This window comes from Larimichthys crocea, chromosome XVII (assembly GCF_000972845.2).
Source record: "Larimichthys crocea isolate SSNF chromosome XVII, L_crocea_2.0, whole genome shotgun sequence".
Lineage (NCBI taxonomy): Eukaryota > Metazoa > Chordata > Actinopteri > Sciaenidae > Larimichthys > Larimichthys crocea.
In genome coordinates, this window is record NC_040027.1 from 380,861 (window position 1) to 394,506 (window position 13,646).

At 40.7% G+C, this 13,646-nt stretch overlaps 1 protein-coding gene across 1 annotated transcript in view; it reads left to right on the plus strand.

Moving 5' to 3' along the window:
- Positions 1-1,894: 1,894 nt before the first annotated feature.
- The window catches only part of nek7 (NIMA-related kinase 7), a 57,600-nt gene continuing 45,848 nt past the window's right edge, over positions 1,895-13,646 (plus strand). The window contains exon 1 of the mRNA XM_010734450.3: positions 1,895-2,283. The gene's annotated coding sequence lies outside the window, so the exon portion shown is untranslated. The remainder of the gene's footprint in view (positions 2,284-13,646) is intronic.

Genomic DNA, 13,646 nt, shown 5'->3' on the forward strand with positions numbered 1-13,646 from the left:
ACAATATCAGCAAAAAGAACACAAAAAGTTTGCTTTTGGTTTAAAGCACCAGATCAGTGCAGAGAGCCACTTTTAGAACAATAGAAATTCAACACGATTATTAAACAATTTTCTACCAAACAGACGTGGAGGCATTCGTGTTGAACTAGAGGATCTCTGGGTGCAGCTCCCCTCACAGACTGATGCATTACTTTTCATCCATCCATCTAATTATTCCCTCAGAAACCTGAAATTTGAAGATACAAAAGACCGTCCCTATCTGTCACTGAGCGCCATTGATCTTATTGAAAGGAAATGTGGGTGTAGAGGAAACCCAATATAACTCATGCCATTAAATTCCACACAGCATTATTCACATACAGAATTGACAGATTTCTGTGAGACGTTTCTTTTAATCTTCAACTGTTGTTGAAGAAAAAGGGGGAAAAATCCTACGCTCCAGGCATCTCTCCCTTCTCCATATTTGCAGTGAGGTTAACAAAAAAGGCTATTGAAGTAGGGAGAAAAAACACAACCCCACCTAACTTGTTGATTATTAACAACGCGAATGGAAAGGAGACAGATGTGTTTCCTGTGTTTGAATTGTCAGTCTGAAATCAACGCTGAAGCTTTTATCAAAGCAAAGTAAGCTGATCAATTCCAGATGCTCTCGCTGTCCATGCGAGTCAATCTGCAATACCATTTTTGTCAATAAAGTCTCATGATATTTCCAAGTACAGATTGTGTGTGTGTGCGTGTGTGTGTGTGTGTGTGATAGGATGTGTGGGTATTCTGTATGCATGTGTGTAATGATAGCAAGCAGGACTGTCTGTCGAAGTCTGTGCATATAACTGTGTGTAGTCAGGCGAATCCATTAGGCTATGGCTGCCTTTATCTCAGTTACAGTTTAAGAATGTGTCACCTTCAGTGGTTGAAAATAACTAAGTATATTTATTTACTTATCAGTAAAAGCCAAATGACTGATTTACATTACATGCCAATTTATGCTCCACTACATTTCAGAGAAATATTGCACTTTTTAATCTACTACATTTATCTCACAGCTATAGGTACTTTGAAGATCAAGATATGATCAGCTTATAAAATATAATAGTTCAAAATGCTGAAAATTGTATAAAGTAAAAGCTCAGAAAAAAGATTTTCTTGAGTTCAGATTTCTTTTTCCAACGTCTAAAAAAGATCTTTCACACTAAAGTATATAAAGTAGTTAAATGTGGCTCATTGACAGCCAGCTATAAAATTCAAACAGTGCTTACATTAATATTATTAATCAATACGTAATAATTATGTTAGCCTACATAACCCATACTCCATAAAAAGCCCAGGTTCAATATACATTTCACAGTACATATAACCTAGCAGTCATCATCGCACATCTGTATATCACAAAAACACCAAAGAAAATCAGAAATTCATTTAATTGAATAGTTTTTTTTTTATATAGTTTATGTAGAAAAAGCATATGATCTTATTACATATCCATGACAGAGATGGGTTTGCCTTCTGTGAGGTGGCAATGTGAATCACTCACACAGGCCTGTCCTCCACCCAACACATTGTTGGAGGGACTGTTCTCTGAACAGGCCTCCCTAGCCTAAGGGCCTCAGTGCCACCCAGGTGCCACCGCACCGCCTGAACCAGGTGCATTATGAGCTGATGTTGTGGCCCCTGTTTTTGCTGCATGTGTCACAATGTGAGATGTAGTTGATGCAGAAAAAAAAACACAAAAAAAAAACAAACTATCACATCCTCTCTGCCAATAAAGATCATGGAACATTTTCATACAGGTTTGACGGGAATGAAAAAAAAGAGAGATCTAAAGGAGGGGTGTTATGATGGTTTGAGTTTCTCTGTTGAATCTCGCGGTATTTGACAACTTCCCTCCACTCTTTGACACTTGCCCCTCCCCTGCGCTCCGGGAATGCTGGGTTGTTTACATTACTGGCACACGGGTCAGGAGTGTGGCGGTGAGAGGGGCCTAGTGCACAGACTGTCTGAAAACACGTACACATCCCGACTGGCTCCACCAGCACCAGGCTCTCTCTCTTTCTCTCTTTCTCTCTCTCTCTGTGCGAAAAACTTTTCAGCGCTCAGGCTACACAGTGCCACGCAACAAGAAGAGGCCCCGCCGAGTCGACTTTTTTTTTTTTTTGGGGGGGCGACCTTGGAAAAGAAAGGGAAAGTCAAAACAAAAGACATAACCGCCATAACCATCAGGAGAAAGTCTCGGCGTGAAGAAGAAGAAGAAGGAGGAATAGCTTAGCAACAGAGTCCCACTTCCTGGTAAGAACTGACACAGTTAGCTGACAGTGAATTTGTCAATCTGTGCTATATATGCATTGGAGGGCTAACGAGCCGCTTGTAAAGTGTTTTAAAACTTTTTTATTTTATTTTACTAGTTTGGGGTGGTTAGCCTCATAAAGCTGACAAACAGTCCTCGTTTCCACTAGAAACGCACTTTAAAAGTTTCTACCAAGTTCGCTAGCCACACGTAGCTTAGCCTGCTAGCCGCCTAGCACGCTAACTTTCCCTGTGTCTAAACCCACAGTGGCCTCTGTCACTTAAAGCCCACGCTGATCACAGAGAGGACTACTTTTCTTTTCTGCTTAACGCCGCCGTAACAAACCCGTGCGTGTTAGTGGAAACGTGACAGTAGCCGTGTTACACTGATGGTATAGATACTTCACAGCATGGACACTTCCTTGTAAGGCCTCACTTAAAGATGAGACTTTATGTTTCTGTGACGTTGGAGAAAATGTCTGTCTGTTCTCTGTTTGTGGTTCATGAATCTGTAAACTTCCTCTCCAGTCACAGTGTACACAGATTTGTCTGACACTGTTCATTTAACTCCATGTTTATGGTTGAGGTTTGCAGTGGTGTGTTGAACTGGACTGCCTTTATATCGAGAGGTGTTTCTGATAGTTTCTAATATTTTGGCCACCTCATGTATGTAAAAAAAATAGTTTGACCATAATATTAGAAGCTCTCAAAGTGACAACAACACCACCCACTATGACCTCGATCATAAACAAAGCAGAATCCTAACAATACTCTAACAACAATAACAATAACAATACTGATTTATTCTGAGTATTATAAAAGTATGATTTATGTCAGACGTCTATTGGATCATATTAGATTGCAAAGTATATCTACTGTCATGTAGACAGAAATTTGGAGACAGACTTCAGGCATGGACACCTTATAAGACACAGTATATACTATGGACCCCCTCACATATGTCTATAGCCTAGTTTTCACATTTCTGTAGTCTTAGTTTATAGCACAAAACAAAATTATTAGAAAGATATTAACATTATTTGTAGCGTCTCAACACAGAATACCAACGCTGTGTGCTAGACTGGTGCTTATGATGAATCTTTTCCATGTAAACCATTTAAATGAACGCAGTGGACTCCTGTTTGAGAATCAGTATCAGTCTGTGCCTGAATCTAAATGGTACACACCTGACCACACTGCTGACTGTCTAGATATTTTAGGTAGAGTGAGAGTCAGTGAGCTTACTCAGCTGACACCTGTCATGTGCCTCTGTCTTCATATGACTGAATGTTGAATCTGCGTCCTATAAAATAAACCACACCCTACAGGAGTTGCAGACTACAAGCACCTCATACATGTTCCCCAAGTAGAAAGCAGAAACCTCGATTACTAGCAGCGCACATACCCACACTGTGCCTGCTACCTGGATTGGAGGTGTTCACTGTCTGGCCACCTATGTCATTCATATAATAACGCCCTGTTTATGTTCATAAGAGATGGAACAACATAGTAAATGATTAACCTTTTGGTGGCACATATGCTTTTGAAAAGACAGAGCAACCAGTCAGGGTTATTCGTGGCTCAGGTGACGCAAACATGACCTAACAAATCTTGATTTATTATTTTAATAGGAACATTTCGTAGCCACCATTCGCCATAAACTGGATGATATTGAAAAACTGCTACATGCCAGCATCGACTGAGAGGGAAGGAAGTGATTTTGATCTGGTTGCCTGTCAGATCATTATGTTGACTGTGCCTCACCATCACACAGACACACCTGAGATCTTCTTGCGTGCAGCTTCGTGGTATTCGAGTGATTTGAGTTAGTTGCAAAGGTAATCATCATTTTGGGCTTCAAGAGCTGCCATGACAGTTCCCATGACAAAATGACGTTCATGCCAATGCAAATGTTCAGTGATGAATAGCATACAGAGTGAAATGAACAATTGATATCAATCAAGTAATATCTTCATAATTTAATAGCATTAAAGAGCTAATAGATGAATTAATTCATATTATAACCTGTTTGGTTTTTATCATGTGTTAGTCCCAGCCCTCCCTGATGTGGCAATACATTGTCAGACTACAACCAAAGTGGTTAGCATGCTAAGACAAGGCCGCCTCTGTATTCCTGCTAAATCCTGAGGTCATGTTTACACCTACTGAGCATATCTTTCATTTTCAGTGGAAATTGTGTCACTGTGCTTACAGTTAAATTGTGAATTGTTTCCGGTCAGTCTCTGTCTGGAAAACGCTTGGCCCAAGTGCTACTTCACGCTGTTAAACACCATGAGAGTTATAGCCTGGAAGGCAGAGTTTATTTGGAAGAGAACGACGAAGAGATGGTTTATTTGAACGAAAAATAAATCAAGAAGTATTATTTTGAAGAAAAAAAAAAAAGGTTTTCTTGTGTGACTCACTGTTTTACTGAGTTATATTGGTTATTGCAAAAACCTTTTGACTTGCGTGGACCATTTTGTAATGCTCATGTATAGTAATGTTAAAGCTTTAAAGGATACAATCAGTGAGAAGAAAATAAATTAATAATGAGAAAAAAATACAACCCAAAGGTGTAACCATAAAGCAAGAAAAGAAAACTCAGAGATGAACCATACAGGTATGTAGGCAGTGCCTCATCACTCCCAACCATTCTGGGGGTCGCACATAAGTTGAAAAGCGGTATGTCGTGCCATGTTGCTGTCGCTGCCTATCACAGCCTAATAATTCAGGCGTCATACTCACTTTTGGCTACGCTGCAGAGAGGTGATTCAGACACAAGTTAGTGGGAGCTGACATTACCTTGTTGACCCAATTATTACTCACTTCTCTGTTGCTACACTCAATCATCGTCAAAGACAACAGGCGCGAGTCTGCCAGCGTCATCAGGTGATGGAGATGAACACGGGCTGGCTCTGTGAAGTTGACTATCAAGGAATGTGTCACTAACCAGATGATTAGCAAATGGCTGCCAAATGTTTGCATCCATCTCTGTGCTGAGGGATTCCTGCCAGTATATCCTGTTTAAATCTCATCGAGATTGAGAGGCGGAATGCTTTTGACAGGCTTTGCCAAAAAACTTCAGTATTTTGACTTTGTCCATTGTTTATTTGGGTAGACGAGAAAGTGGTAATAGCAGCAATAATTGTGTTGTTTCATTTGATTTTATTATTAGAACATAAAAAAACCAACCCAAGGCTTTCCCGATGATTTAGCTTGGGTTCACGTACATGCATACTGACCTAGGTCATGCATATCTTCTCTGTCTGTGCAGTGGCGGCTAGATTTTCCTGAGCCAAGGTTCAGAGTGAGACCTAAAATGCCATTTGTTGGTGTGGAGAGATCTGCTGCGCTCAAAGCAGTGATTTAGCGCAGTGGAATTTACCAAATCGCTCTATCCTGTGAGAGTTTCCTGACTTAACCCTGAAGCTGGCCCCTCTGCTGGATTAAAGATCAGATGAGACATTTGTCATCTGACCACTTTAACAGTCATCTTGCCGTTGGGTTTCACAAAGAACAAAAAAAATGCAACTCTTGTTTTTTTTTTTCCTTGCGTAAAGCATATTTGAAGGAAGATTCTTCCTGAGGCCATTTTTGAGCTACATTAAACCCTGTCTTTTGCATGATGTCAAAGACCACTGTACAGAAATGATGCTGGCAAAGTTAGAAGATCGCTGCTTGGAACAACATGTTTGGTTTGGTGTACTTTCTCTGTCATTAATTGTTGGATTAATAATAAAAAGTAAGAAAAAAGCTTGATGTCTTCCCCAGAAGAATTTAGAATCGAGTCTTTTCCTTTCCAGGCTCAATTTGGTTAGAGTTTAGAATAAGGTCTTTGGCATTGAGAGTGGGCTGTCTAAGCAGCTTCTTATACTCCTCTCAAACAGCTAGCCAGTCAATATTTTTCATATCCTTCTCCATCTTCTATCTTATGAAGGGTCACTGATGTTTCAAGCATTCAAATATCCTTGGAGGATGCCTCGCGGCTCCTCATGTCACGTGAAAGTTCTCAGTTTCACTGTGGCATTGATGCCTTTTCTCAATGGGCTCTGTAGTGCTCTGGGGGGAAACAGACTACAAAGAGATGCAAACACAAAAATTACTGACCTAGGACCCCGTTTAAAGTTTATGAAACGCTTTCAGTGCCCCTGGGTCAGCTTATGCCATGACCACACAATATCAGTGGTTTATTTCACTGCAAAGGGTGTTGGAAAAAGCCTTTTATTCATGCTTTATTTCTTTTTAATTCCCTCTTTTTTTGTACAACCATGGTCTTGTCTTTGGCCCTGGAATCCTGGAACAACTCTGTTTATATACAGTGGTGTTATGAACCTATTAAAGTAATGGATTAATGAATGCAATGTTATAAAGAGTGTCTATGCAGAAAGAAAAGGTTAAACAAAGATGAAGAAAGAAATAGCTTCAATATGAGTGCACAGTGGAAAGGTTAAGTCCACTTAGAAATAATATTAATCTACACAGATAATGGATAATGTTTCGATATTTCTGAGGAAATTGCCAAAAAATAACTTTAATGATATTTGAATTATAAATGTATATATTTATTTATTATTATATTTATGTGGAGATTCTGACCTGACTGAAATAGCTGTAATGTAGCTGCTACGTGTCACACTTACATTTTTCATCTGGTAATTGAATCTGCCCTTTTATTTAACTTTATTATTTTAACAATCTTTTTATTAAGTGACCAACCGCATAAAGAAGCGTTTAGTTTGGCTATTTGCGGACTAACTGCACATACTGTACATATGTGCACTATATGATCTGTGTCTGTAAGCTGCTGCATGTTGTGAAATAAGCTGCTGTTTGTTGCCATCTAAACAAACCTTACCAAATCCATGTTGGCATATTGTGAACTGTGCCGGAAAGCAGCATCTCCCTTTTTTTTTTTTTTTTATATTGGAGATCACTCTCCAATCGTCCCCTCTCCCTCTCTATCTCTTTTGATTATCCACACGCAAAAATACGAATCCCTCAGGATACAAATTCACTTTCAGAATAATTACAAGATGCTATATGCCACTGTAAACACCACATCAGTGACAGTATGCATTTGTCATGAGATGAGACAAAAGCACAATGAATTTGCACTCGTGAACAGAATGAGGGAGGAAGATTTTTGTGTGTGTGTGTGTGTTTGTGTTGCTTGCTGACTATGCTATGGGCGTTTGTTCCAACCTCATCACAAATGAGCCTTAATGTTTCACACGGGATTTTCTGCAGAAGAGAGCAAATTTGTATGAGAGCATCTTGTTTTGACAGACTGTCTGTTTTACCCTCCCCCTTTTTCAGTGTGAAAAAGCCAGGGACATTTCACTGCCTCTCCTGCACTCTTTTCTTTCTTTCACTGTCTGTTTCTCTTTTTTTTTGGGATGTTGATGTAAGACTAGGGCTAGCTGTATTGGCTGAAATATGTGCCACCAGAAACTGAATTTGAATCCTTTATATTTGAATATAACTTGAGTAATTGCATTAAAAAACTGAATTTGATTCACATAATTTGAATTTGTGTTGTTCAATTTGAATCATTGCATTGAAAATGAATTTATTAGTTTGGAACTGAACATTCAGTTCTCAAAATTCAATTTCAGTTTTCTCAGACAAACATCCGGGTACTTTAGGCAGAGCAGTCGAGCGCAGATACACAGGACAATCAGCACCTTCGTGTGTTTGTGCCACGGCAGTTGGCAGTGTCTGGGGCAGTTACCACTGACCTGCAATAGCAAATGTCACTGTTATGGGCATTTGTTTTTATTTTTTATTTTATAAAACAGTCGTCAGAGTTGTATTACACTTTCTGGCATTTCCATTACGAGATTTCTGCATTAATTAGCAAGGTTTTCTTAATTAATCTCAACCGCTGCTGCTGCCACTGACCTACCACAGCAACTACTGCCGCTTTGATCATCTGTTTTTATTTTTTATTTTATATAACAGTCATTGATGTATTAGACTCGATGGAAGTAACATTTCCATCATGTGATTTTCTGTCTTCTTCATGGTCAAATCAGCCGCACCAAAATTTCAAGTGCACCCGTATTACAGAATGTATGGCAAATGCAGGTAGTCCATGATATGGAGCGAGCAAACCTTCGGTTTTCAAAATAAAACGTTCCAAGGCAGTAAAAACAGACATGCCAGTGTGCTCCAAAGCCACACCAGCTGTTAATAACACCTTGGTGCCCTCTGATATAGCACTGGAAATACAGTAATGCACAATGCTGTAAGCTGCTGCTAAACTGGGCAAGCAGCTTTAATTATTAATAATTATTTAGTAGTAGTTACTAGTTATTAGTTAAAAACGGTATAAAGACAAAATATTTTGCTCATGCTGGTAATGTCCAAATTGTGTCTGTCCATAACTTCCACAGTTTCACACACACACACTCCTCTCATGGATAGTATCTTATGAAATATTGTGATACATTTTTTAAGTCCAGTGCTGTTCAGCTGTTATTAATTTGGATTGGCTTTATTTGCCTATAGGCCTACTTTAACTGTGCAGCTGTATTATGTATACAAATCTAAGTATGACATTGGTCTTGGTATAGGTAAGTATACACACACACACAGAAAAAACCCTTAATTGTGAAATCCATATTCTTTTTCTTCATAGTTCCTTTTATTTCACGCTGCCTCGTCTGGGTGCAGGGACATCTTTCTACACCCTCCGTCCTCTGTCTGTGTTTGTACCCTGACTCACAGCAGTCTTCCTTGGTCTCCCTGGTCTCTTAGTTTGGCTTGGGGCTTTGAGGTTGTGGTCAAGGCCTGGGGGCATGAAGAAGGAAGAGGAGTCATAATGAGAAGCTCCCCTCAACTCCTGCTGCCTAACCTGCCCTCGAGCCCCTTTGTCTCGCTCCCTTTCCACTTCTATGCCACCCATCTCTTCTCCTCTATCTGTATTACTGCCTCTCGTCTTAGGCCCTTACTTCTTCTTTCTTACCAGTCCCCCTTCACTATTTAATTTCCCCACTTCTTTTTACCTCCTCATCAACCTCTGTGACTCTCACAGTCTGTCCTCCCTGTTCTTGCCTCTGCTCACGTCTCCAGGGGGTCCTCTATACCCGGGGCCTCCCCTCAGCCTCCTCCTCCCTGCCCAGCCTGGCCCACAGTCAATGGGAGGCAGGCAGCCTGACTCCCTCGGAGCAGCAGGAAGCTGCAGCAGCAGGGGTTAGGCCTGTATGGCGCTGCCGGCTGGCTCTGTCAGAAGTCCTGCCAAGCCAAGGATGAGAGACCTTTGCCAGTGTGGTATTGGGGCACCGAATAAAAATATTTTACAGATGTCTGAAGGCAGGTATCAGGAGTCAGCAGCGGATTGCTCAGGCCTAGAGCAGAGGTGTCATTTCTATGCATTTTAATGCATGTGTGCGCCAGTTTTATGATAAAGAAAATTAACTAATTATGGATGGAGGAGAAGAAGAGGCCTAACAAAGTGGTCGTGAGGAGTTTAGGTATTTTCAGGAAGTGGGTGTGTGGGCAGGAGGAGGGACGTAGGCTGGTCTGATTCAGGATTGGCTGGAGGAAAAGTAATTGATTTGGTTGGTTTGCGTTTGAAGAGGGGGAGCATCCAGTGCCTCCGTACTGTGAATGCCTGGCTGGGTTCCCAACCAGTTCTGGCTTGACAGTTTAACAGTGAATATTTAACATTACACCACGCTGCGGGGTTTGGCTGTAAACAGCAGTCAGCAAGCAGCATAGCAGCAAAAGCCTGTGTGACGCTGGGCCTTGGTTGTGAAGCCCACCTAAAAACAACGCACAAGCAGGAAGCTTGAAGTTTTGATTTTAGAAAAAAGGCAGATGGCATTGGCTGGTGGTGTCACACTGTAAAAAAAACAAAAAAAAACACTAGGATCCCCTGATGAAAGCAACTCCCGCTTGCTTTGAACAGCAAGTCTGTCATGGTTGGTGTCTGCTGTGTGCCTCCGGGTCAAACTGTGATACGCAACTCCTGGAATTTGCGCTTTTTAAGTTTTTCATGTTTAAATCGTCTGGGGGGGAAAAACAGAGGGGGGGGGCAGGAAGTTTCATTAATATTAATATTCTAATATGTGAAGGAGGCAAGGAAGAGCTATCTGGCTTAGCTGCTTTTAAACCATGTTTTGGAGCTTTTCTCGCTCGCTTTCTGTCTTTTTGGTAACTGGCGTTTTAAATGTTTTCAATATTGTCACATTGTTCTGTTATAGATAGACCTACACTCAAAATACTATATGATACTTTGGGTTAAAATATCGTGTGTATATAACATGCTCTGAAGTACTGTCAGACATCTCTATTTATAGTTTTAATTGTATCACACAAAGCAGAGTCTTAATTAGGTGGAAGCTCTGTATGAATCTCAACTGGATTTGGTCTTTGTACCTTCTCACCACACAGTATTTATTAGTCTTAAGCATTAGAGAGTGAAATTATATTTCCTCTTGGCTGATGGCAATGCTTGAAATCAACTTTTTTGATTTCTAAATGAGGCTTAATAATGCATCAGTTGACCAAATAGCCTTGTCAGCAGTTTGTGTGATCACTCTAAAAGATCCTCCGTGTAACATGAACAAGTTAAAAAAGTAAATTCTTCCCGCTTCTGCTGTTTCTGTTGACAGAATGAAGATGTGGCATGGGTGATGAAGTTCAAGCAGAGTCGTGTGCTCGTAAAGGGATGGACAAAAATATTTAAAAAAAAATAATTGGTTGTATTGTGTTGACTTTGGAGGGGGATGGATCTGATGACAGGATTGAGAGGGTGGTTAAGATTGTTCTCGGTATTATTAGCTAGATGGAAGCAACAGTTTAATTGGTTGTGGCATTTGATTATTTCCTGCATTTGTAAATGATCATTTGGATACAGCCTGATTTGCACAAATGTTTGTGAACAAATGTTTAGTGAAGAGTTCACCAGTTGTTAGCCAGGGATCCTCATTATTTTCTCCTTGTCTCTGAAATAATAGTGTATCAGCAGATATTAACTTCCCACTGGGAATTACTAAGTTCCTAATAAACAAATACTATGTTTAAAGATTATCTGAGGACATTTTGATTCAGCTGTGGCCTCAATATCTAAAAATAAGGCTGATTTGTGAAGTTTTACAGATGTTGGGAGGAGGACAGAGTCCAGCCTCTGTGTGAAGGATGGTGGAACAGGTCTGACATCTCTCCTGAACTGAAAAGGGAAATCCCTGCAGGCACAGAGTCACGAGGAGGGATAAGGGAGGAGGGCGAGAAAGGAGAGAGGTGCGACCCCTTAGGGGTAACGTTATTCTCCGATCGTCAGCTCCTTACACACACACTCGCACACATACTAGGATTCTCTGTCTCTGCGCCGGGTGATGCACTCATGCAAAGAAGTAGAGCGCCTGAGGAATAAAAATAAGCATCCAACTTCTTGTGTGTGTATTTGTGTGTCTGCCTATGCATGTGTTGCGCTCACGTGTATGTTGGTTTATATGTTACTATAATAATTTCTGTCCAAATGTACATTTTTTAGGGTGTTTGGCTTCCACGCTTGGCCTATCCGTAGCTATTTCCAGTGAGGGAAATAGTAGAATGAGCCTCATTTCTCACTTCAGAGCTTTGCACAGAAAATAGACAGAACATATATTTCTTTCCTAAGAATATTGATGCATAATAGACAAGCAAGGTAAGGAAATGGGAGCCGGCAGATTTAAGTACCCATTCCAGAGATATTGACTGGCTTTTATATAGTTGCATTAGTCCTGATTTATTTTAAGTCCCAAGTTTTTCCTCCTACTCTTCAAGACAGAGCCATATGTCTTGAAATGAACAATGGATGTCTGCCTGTGCCTGTGTTATAAATCATCACACACTTTTCTATTTTTCAACTTCAAAATTCAAGACCTTGAAGAAAACTTACCTCCAGCTGTTAATTTAGCAATGCTTTGATTTACATATGTGTGGTTTGATCCTGAGCCAGAATAAACGGTGCTACTGGAATCGTCCGAAATAGTTGCGTTATTGTCGGTTTCATAGTAAGGAGTCATCCTCCTTGGCAGTGTGACAATAACATGGGTGTATACGCACACTAATATGCAGCGAAAGTACTGTATTTGACCTCTGATTGAGTAGCAGTGCTCTGGATCTGGTTAGAGTATTGTGTGCGTGTGTGTGCGTGTGTGTGGCAGCCAGCAGGGCCCACCACAGAAGCCACAGCAGGCTGAAACCGAACCAGAGCCAGAGCCAAGCTTGATTTTTGTGGAGCCACGTTCCCATGGGCCCACTATTAGTATGTATTCGGTATGCGCATCCAGTTTTACATTCATTTCTGTGTGTGCCTGCATCCGTTTGTGTGTGAGTTCATGTGTTTTAAAGGACTAGGGTTGAGCTAAGGCTGTTTTGGGTTCAGGTTCTTGGATGTTTCCATTATTGACCGTGGAGATGCTGAAGGGTTGTGGTCCTCTTCCCCCTGTCCCCCCACAGAGCATATGAGAAGGCTTGGGACCAGAAAAGCCCCAACATGAGCCCTTAGCCCTCACCGTTAGCACTCAACTATGTAACGAGACATGCCTGGGAACTGCTCCTCTCAGATTACTAATGATTTGGACATCTTGCTCTTGTCATTTCCTCTTAAACAAACTTCGATGCTGACGCAGGGTAACTGCTTCAAACTATCCAGGGAGAAGGGGGGAAAAAAACCTGCTCGAAGGGAGTTTGAGAGACTGCTGGTTTTGTGTGAAGGGAAAATAGACTACGTTCACCAGATGTTTTTTTTTAATGGTTGTTTCATAGATGAGAAACTCAAATGACAGGCTTCATCATCTCCAAACAACACAGTGACGGGTCAGCAGAACTGCTTTATCATTGCTGTCACAGCCAGAACCTCACGCAGGGTAGAGAGCACTAATGCCAGTTTGGACTAAAACCAGGATTAAAAGGGTGTTTGATGTCATAGCTTTATGATCCTCCCTAGATACACTTTATCCTTTAATTTCTTGTGTAAACAACAAATGACGCATTAAGTCTTTCTGCGTAATGGTTTTTACTATGGTCCCACATCATATGTTGTTTGCTTTTGTGCAGGTTTTTAGTTCACATGGGTCAAATCAAGCTGCCTCATTCTTTGCAGCGTCATCTCTTCCTTCATAGATATTAATAGAGGACAAAGAAGGGCAATGTAATTTCAGAACGCTGCCTTGATGAAGCTCTCATCTGTTGATTCCTGTAAGAGTGATCACGAGGTTAGACCTCTGAAGACACAGCTGTACTGATGAAGACCAGACTCTTGCTGGAAATGCTGTGTAACACAATCCTTTATTTAGAACAGAACAAAAAAGTGAGCTTGGCATTCCCTTATTTTATTTTTCATGAAATTCCCTCATTTGTCCCCATTTTTTTAA